This window comes from Trachypithecus francoisi, unplaced genomic scaffold (assembly GCF_009764315.1).
Source record: "Trachypithecus francoisi isolate TF-2019V2 unplaced genomic scaffold, Tfra_2.0 Lachesis_group3, whole genome shotgun sequence".
NCBI classification, from domain to species: domain Eukaryota; kingdom Metazoa; phylum Chordata; class Mammalia; order Primates; family Cercopithecidae; genus Trachypithecus; species Trachypithecus francoisi.
Window position 1 is genome coordinate 121,389,373 of NW_022681468.1, and position 8,601 is coordinate 121,397,973.

Here is an 8,601-nt window from a genome sequence, read left to right on the forward strand (position 1 = left end):
AATTAAATGCTCTGGAAGATTAATACATCAAAGAATCCAGGGCTGTGGGTGGTGATCAGACAGGTCTTTAGCTTTAATATTCTAAGTTAAATATTAATCATGAAATAATTAAATGAAATTATTAAAAATTACAACATAAAATACAATTTATGCTGTACAAGGAAAAAAATTATAGAAAAAAGACTGAAAGGAAATGTACAACAAAGTATAATAATGGTTGCCTCTGGGTGATGTGTTTATGGGTGATTTTTCTTTCTGCTGTTTTTTCCTTTCATTTTCTGTACTTTACACATTTTCTGAAATGGCCATGTGTTACTTTATAATTAGCTATGAAAACTGAAAAAGAAAAATAAAGAACATTTTAAAAACCCACTGTCAAATTCAGTCTTTAAAGAGCAGTGTGCTTACTTCCCTTCCCCTAAAGAGGCCCTGACATTTAAAAACAATATAAAACACTCTGAAGCACCATTTAATCCTATTACTCTTCTGGACCTCTTACAAACCGGGGGATGATCCCTTTGACTCTTTAAAATAAATCTCCCAAGGTCACGGGGTTCGTCAGTAACAGAGGGGGATGAAACTCCCAGGCCGGTGCTCCTCCCCTGCGCCATCTGGCACCTCAGAATTTCAGCAAAGATTTATTGCTTAAGCTAGCCAAAAAGCCAAATGCTCAAATTCATCTTCTAAGAGAATATTACTCCGCTTAGGACCACTCTACTAACTCGCCATTGCCTCCTTTCTGGGCCTCAGTTTCCTCGTCTGTAAAATAAGGGGATTGTGTTGTCTCAGCAGGTCTGGAAATTCCAGGTTCCTAAAACATCCTATGTGCCTGTTCTCTTCCCAGCTACTTCAAGGGATCGGCTTCTTCATGCTTGCTCTGTGGTGATCACTGGGAGACCGTTTCCAATCCTGGTTCTGCAGCGAATTTACCTCCTGGGTGTCCCTGGGCAATGCAGTGCCTGTCTGGGGACCTCAGTTTTCCCATCTCTACAAGGAGGGTTTGGGCCCAGACCAGAGCTTTTCCACAATCTGGGAAGTTGGAACGGGGTGACTAGCTCCCTATAGGTCTGTTTTGCAAACTGAGGTTCTGGGTAAGGTTTATTTGAAACAAGAATCTTTAGCTACAAACCTGCTTGAAAACCACTGGGCAAAGAGACTTCGCAAGCTCTTTTCCAGGACTGACATTCTGTTTCACCATGAAAAGCAGAACACTAGACCAGGGTAAAATAATGAAGATGACTCCCTTGGCTTGGGGCTTCCGTCCTCCTCTCTCATGGGGGCTGACCTGTTCGGTATTAAGATCTGAAATACTCGGATCAGCTCAGCCCCCACTTCTCCCTCGCGCTCCCCTGTCACCTAGGCAACCGGGCGGGGCCTGGGCGCGCGGTTCCTCCCTCCCCTTTCTCCCCACTCCAACGCCAGGCTGCATTCCCACCCTCTGCCTCCGCCTCTGCCCACAGCTTCTCTGCGTCTGGAGTCGCGAGTTCCACCAGTAGGGCTGCGTTTTGTGAACATGGAAACCAGATTTCAAGCGGGGGGGCGGGGGGCAACGCCTGAAAACGATCCTGGTTTGCATGCTAGATTTGCCTGGCTTCGGAGGCCTGAGACGGGCTTGTTGGTGCTCAAGGGGCCAGTAACAGGCAGGGTGCTCTAATACCAGAGCATCCTAGAATGCCCGGGCAAACAGCCGTGAGAGGGGGACAGCTGGAAGCAGCCATCTGAGTGGTTCTCTGCTCCACGCAGGGAGTCAGGAGCAAAGGGCCCCGGGGTATAATTTCCCACGGAGTTATCTCTGTGACCTTGTGGCCAGGGCTGGGGGCTGGGGGCCAGGGGACAGGGTCCAGGTGGGAGTCCACACTGGGTTCATGATAATGGGCATATGGGGGCAAATGAACGGGAAGAGAGGGAAGAGATAAGGGAGTTGGAAGGGGTGGACAGAGGCTTTGTAGAGGCAACTGGCTGAAATTTGTACCTGCAAATTACACTGAAAAAATGGGGTTCAATTTAAGGAGTGAGTTGGAGCTCTGAGGGGAAAAAGTGCTAAGCTTGCCCCAAGCTCAGTCATAAAAGGCAGCAGGACCCTGGGCAAGTCCTAGCCACTTAGTTTCTTCAACAATTAAATGGCAGGGAGACAGTGTATGGACAAGGGCAAGCATCAAATATTAACAGCAATTAGAACTAATAGAAGGATTCAGCAAAGTTGCAGAGTGCAAGATCAACACACAAAAATCAGCTGTATTTCTGTACATGTAAGGCAATGAACAATCCAAAAAAGAAAATTAAGAAAACAATTTCGTGTATAATAGCACCAAAAAAATTTTTTTAAAAAAAGATATATACTGGAACTTTCTGCTTAATTTTTATGTAAACCTAAAACTGCCCTCCCAAAATAAGGTCTATTACTTTGCTGGGGTGGAAAATAGAATATGCCAGGCACCTTGGCACATGCTTGTAATCCCAGCATTTTGGGAGACCAAGGCAGGTGGATGGCTTGAACCCGGGAATTTGAGAGCAGCCTGGCCAACACGGTGAAACTCTGTCTCTACAAAAAAAATACAAAAATTAGCCAGGCGTGCTGGGGCATGCCAGTGGTCCCAGCTACTAGGGAGGCTGAGGTGGGAGGGTCACCTGAACCTGGGAGGTGGAGGCTGCAGTGATCCCAGATCGTGCCATTGCACTCTAGCCTGGGTGACAGAATGAGACCCTGTCTCAAGCAAACAATGAGACCCTGTCTCAAAAAAAAAAAAAAACTTCAAACAATTTTCAAAAGTAGAATACTTAACAATATATTTAACCAAGAAGATGTGAGACTAATATAATGAAAACACTGTTAAAATAAAGAAAATCTAAATAAATGGAAAAACATCCTGAGTGTGTGGATTTGAAGACTTAATATTAAAATGGCAATACTTCACAAAGCAATCCACAGATTCAATGCAATCTCTATCAAAATCCCAAAGGTCTTTTTGCAGAAATAGACAAGATGATCCTAAAATTCACAGGGAATTGTAAGGAACCATGAATAGCCGGAACAATCATGAAAAAGAACTAAGTTGGAGGACTTAGCCTTCCTGATTTCAAAACTTTCTACAAAGCTACAGTAATCATCATGGACATGTACTGGCATAAGGATAGACATACAGATAAATGAGATAGAATTAAGAGTCTAGAAATAAATTCGTACATCCATGGTCAATTGATTTTCAAAGGCTACTACGACCATTCAGTGGGAAAGAAGAGTCTCTTCAACAAATTATGATAGGAAACCTGGATATCTACACACAAAAGAATGAAGTTGGAACCCTACTTTGCACCATATACAATAACTAATTCAAAATAGATAAAAGACCTAAATGTAAGAGCTAAAATCATAAAACTCTTAGATGAACATATAAAGGTAAATGTCCATGACCTCAGATTTGGCATTGGTTTAAGAAATGACACAAAAAACACAAGCAACAAAAGAAAAAATTAGAGGCTGGGCGTGGTGGCTCATGTCTGTAAGCCCAGCACTTTGGGAGGCTGAGGCGGGCAGATCACTTGAGGTCAGCAGTTCAAGATCAGCCTGGCCAACATGGTGAAACCTTGTCTCTACTAACAATACAAAAATTAGCTGGGGGTGGTGGCACGTGCCTGTAGACCCAGCTACTCGGGAGACTGAGGCGGGAGAATCACTTGAACCCAGAAGGCAGAGGTTACAGTGAGCCAGGGTTGCGCCATTGCATTCCAGCCTGAGCAACAGAGCAGCTCTGTCTCAAAAAAAAAAAAGAAAGAAAGAAAGAAAAGAAAAAAATAGATAAATTGGATTTCATCAAAATCAAAAACATCAAAAGATGCTTTTAAGAGAGTGAAATGACAACACACAGCATGGAAAAAAATATTTGCAAATCATATATCTGATAAGGACTTGTATCCAGAATATATGAAAAGCTCCTACAACTCAACAACAAAAAGACAACCCAATTTTTAAATGGGCAACGGACATGAATAGACATTTCTCTAAAGAAGTTATACAGTGCCAAGAAGCACATAAAAGATGCTTAGTATCATTGTCATTAGGGAAATTCAAATAAAAAAAACCACAATAAGACAATTTTTGCACCCACTAGAATGGTTATTTTTTTTTATAAAGGAAAATAACAAGTGTTGTCAAGGATGTGGAGCAATTAGAACCCTCATATGTTGCTGGTGGAAATGTAAAATCATGCATCCACTGTAGAAAGCAATTTGGCACTTCTTCAATAACTTAAACAAGAATTGCCCTGTGGGCCGGGCGCGGTGGCTCAAGCCTGTAATCCCAGCACTTTGGGAGGCCGAGACGGGCGGATCACGAGGTCAGGAGATCGAGACCATCCTGGCTAATACGGTGAAACCCCGTCTCTACTAAAAAATACAAAAAACTAGCCGGGCGACGAGGCGGGCGCCTGTAGTCCCAGCTACTCGGGAGGCTGAGACAGGAGAATGGCGTGAACCCGGGAGGCGGAGCTTGCAGTGAGCTGAGAGCCGGCCACTGCACTCTAGCCTGGGCGGCAGAGCAAGACTCCGTCTCAAAAAAAAAAAGAATTGCCCTGTGGATCCCAGTCGTTCCTCTCCTGGGTATATTACTGAAAGAATTAGCCACATCCAGTGGCTCATGCCTGTAATCCCAGCACTCTGGGCAGCTGAGGAGGGCAGATCACTTGAGCCCAGGAGTACAAGACCAGCCTGGGCGACACGGTGAAACCCCTTTCTGCAAAAAATACAAAAATAAGCCAGGCATAGTAGTGTATGCCTGTAGTCCCAGCTACTCGGGAGGCTGAGGCAGGAGGATTACTTGAGCCCAGGAGGCTGAGGTTGCAGTGAGCTGAGATTGTGCCATTGCACTCCAGCCTGGGTGACAGATTGAGACCTTGTCTCAATAAAAAACAAATAGAAATAATATAACTGAAAGAATTGAAACAGGTGCTCAAGCAAAAATGTGTCCACAAATGTTCATAGCAAGCAGCATTATTCACAACAGCCAAAAGGTGGAAACAATCCAATCACCCATCAACTGATAAACAGATAAACAAACATGTACTCAAACAATGGAATATTATTCAGCCATAACAAAGAATGAAGTACAGATACATGCTACAGCATTGAAAACTTATTCTAAGTGAGGCTGGGTGTGGTGGCGTGCACCCGTAATCCCAGCTACTAGGGAAACTGAGGCATGAGAATTGCTTGAACTGGGGAGGCAGAGGTCGTGGTGAGCCAAGATTGTGCCACTGCACTCCAGCCTTCTGGATAACAGAGTGAGACTCTGTCTCAAAAAAAAAAAAAAAAAGAAAGAAAGAAAAAGAAAAACATTATACTAAATGAAAGAACAAGTCATAAAAGGCCACATTTTATATGATTCTATTTATGTGAAATGCCCAGAAGAGGCAATTTTACAAACACAGAAAGTAAATTAGTGGTTTCCAGAACTGGGGAGAAAAGGTAATGAGGAATCACTGCCTAGGGGATATGGGATTTCCTGTAGGGGAGATGAAAATGTGCTGGAACTAGTTAGTGGTGAATATTGTACAATACTGTGAATGTACTGTCATTCATGGTAAATTTTACATTATATGTATTTTACCACACTAAAAATCATTTAATCAATTATTTCCTAAAAGACTGCTAATTCCTTAAAAATTTCGCTCACCTCCCCCAAAATAAATAAACTTGTTTTAACAGCAAGACTATTTTGTTCAAGTATAAGCTTATGCAGAAACTCTGTCTCTGAAACAGATAAAAGTGAAGTCTTGGAGTAGAGAGGTCCCTGTGTCCCTTTTGCCCTATATGAAAGTCTCTAAGTAGCTGGAAGTTTCTGGAGTGTCTTCCAGCCCTGACCTTCTGGGTTCAAGGGCTTAGTAAGTGGGTACTGAACGAATGCTCTGCTGGACTGATCTAATGAAATGATCACCCGGATTGGTGACCACACCGAAGCTCCAGCTCTAGTCTAAGTCCTTTGTGTAATTCTGGCCAGCTTGCTGAGCTCAGCACTGGACATTATCCTTGGAAAAGATGGCAAAGTGGACCACTCATGGAAGGTCCGAGAAGCTCTGCTGTAGGGAGGAGGTACATGTGGTGTGTAAGAGCTGGGGGCTCTGGAATCAGTCTTCCTGGCTTTGATACCTGGATCCATACTTAATAGCTATTTTCTGGATGTTAAATTCTCAAACTGTCCATATATCAGGGATTAATAATACTACATATGACATGGTGGTATTGTGAGGATTAAATGTGTTAATTGGTGTAAAGTGCTTTGAACTATGCTTGGCACATAGAAAGCTCTCAATAGCTAATCTTGGCTGGGCAGGGAGGCTCAAGCCTGTAATCCCAGAACTTTGGGAGGCTGAGGTGGGTGGATCGCTTGAGCCTGGGAGTTCCAGACCAGCCTGGGCAAATGATGAGACCCCCCGTCTCTACAAAAATTACCAAAATTAGTCAGGTGTGTTGCTGCATGCCTGCAGTCCTACCTATTTGGGAAGCTGAAGTGGGAGGATCGCTTCAGTCCAGAGGTTGAGGCTGCAGTTAAGCTATGATTCCACTGTTCTCCAGCCTGGGTGACAGAACCAGACTTTGTCTCAAAACAAAGAAAGAAAAGAAAGAAAGAGCAAGCAAGAAAGCAAGAAAATCTTGTATTTATTCTAAAACTACGGTGGCCTCATTCATCATATGATTCAATGCACTCAACCCTCTGGTGACGAAGTATCTCTCACCATTGAGGGTCCATGGATGAACCTTGGACCACGACTTGCCCTTCAACCTGGTTTCTCCTGTGTGATACACATGCCTGTGGCTAATGAAGGAATATTCTCAAAATCTCTGCATAATTCAGAGATTAGGCTTGAATGTGTATTTCAATCTGCTTGTCTTAACCCATAGGTATTGAAATTAACTGAATGAATTGCAAGTTGTTACTTTTGTTTCGTTCGTTTTGGTTTTTTTTGTTTGTTTTGAGACAAAGTCTCACTCTGTTGCCCAGGCTGGAGTGCACTGATATGATGAGGGCTCACTAAAACCTTGACCTCCTGGGGCTCAAGCAGTCCTTCCACCTCAGCTTCTTGAGTAGCTGGGAGCTGGGACTACAGGCACACATCACCACACCTGGCTAATTTTTGTATTTTTTGTAGAGACAGGGTTTCACCATGCTGTCCAGGCTGATCTCAAACTCCGGGGCTCACCTACCTCGGCCTCCCAAAGTGCTGGGATTACAGGCGTGAGCCACCTTGCCCAGCCTACAAACATTTTTTTAAATGAAAAAGAATAGAATGGAAAATAATGAGATAATTGGGCTAAGTATTAAGTAAGTACTGTTTGTTGAAACTTCTGTTTCAGTTTGTATGTATGTGTGGGCATGCATACCTATGAACTGGGTTATGATATGACATTTATTTCTTACTAAAGGTTGCAGTTAAAAAAAAAAAAAATTGAAGGCCATGATCTGGGAACAGCCAGGGATTTTCCAAAGGCCACCTGAGCTAAGCTAAGCTGAGGAGGGCTGACTGCTCTAGGAAAGCAGTCCTGACTTGGTAGGTGAGACTGAATGATCTTGAGCAATTTGCCTATCCCCTAACAAAGTGGCCTGATTGGGGACCGGAATCAGGGAGGAGGGAAGATTCTCCAACTGAAAGATAAGGATATTTGATTGTTTGGACAGGTGACTTGATACCTGAATCAAGTCATGAGAGCTTGGCAGACTTCACTAAACACACCCCCCCACACATACATGGATCATTTAAGCACAAGCCAAGGGCCTATCTCAGGCATTTAGCTGTCCCTTGATCCTTTCATTTTATTTTGTCTTTTCTGGTCTACTGTATCCCCCAAGATTATTTTGGGGCTCCAGAAACTCTGCCATTTTTAAACAAATGACTCATGCAGATTCATTTCAGAACCACAGGTTTTCTGGCTCCCCGGACCCCTCCCTTCTCACCTGCTCTCCTGGGTCCCAGCTCTTGCTGGCAACTTTAGCCCTACACAGACTCAACCCCTTTCTCCCATCCCCCAGCATGGAAGACAGAGATTGCCTATACACAAAGTTAGAAGAGGAGGTTTGGACCCTCCAAACATTTGGAGTAATTGCCACAGCCCTGGGCAAAGGCTGCCAGCTTTGTGGAAGGGGGACTCTGGGGACTTCACAGCTGGAGATTTGTCCTGTGAAAGAAGTAGAAAAGGAGTTGGAAGTGTTGCTGAGAATGTGGGCAGCTGACACACCTGGACCACCATTCAGTTTTGCTTACCCAGGATTAAGTCGGGGGAGGTAAATTTGCCTTCTAGTGCCTTCTAGTAGGACTTCAAACCCCTACTCTCATTCAACACTCCTTTGCATTCCTTGTCTAGAGTCTGGAAAGCCTACAAAGCCAGGACATCAAAAGCCAAAAGAAGGGGGACTTGACCCCAGCTGGGGAAGGATATATTGAGACCCAGTTTTTAAGGACTATTCATGTGCTTTAAAGGGGGTTCCTCAGAGGGCAGACTTTCAATCTAGTCCTTATAGCATCCTGGGCATTACATTATTGCCAACATCTTTGCTTCAAATTGCCTTTAAGTCATAACCATGGCCAAAGTCTGTGCAGAAGTAGCTTCAGC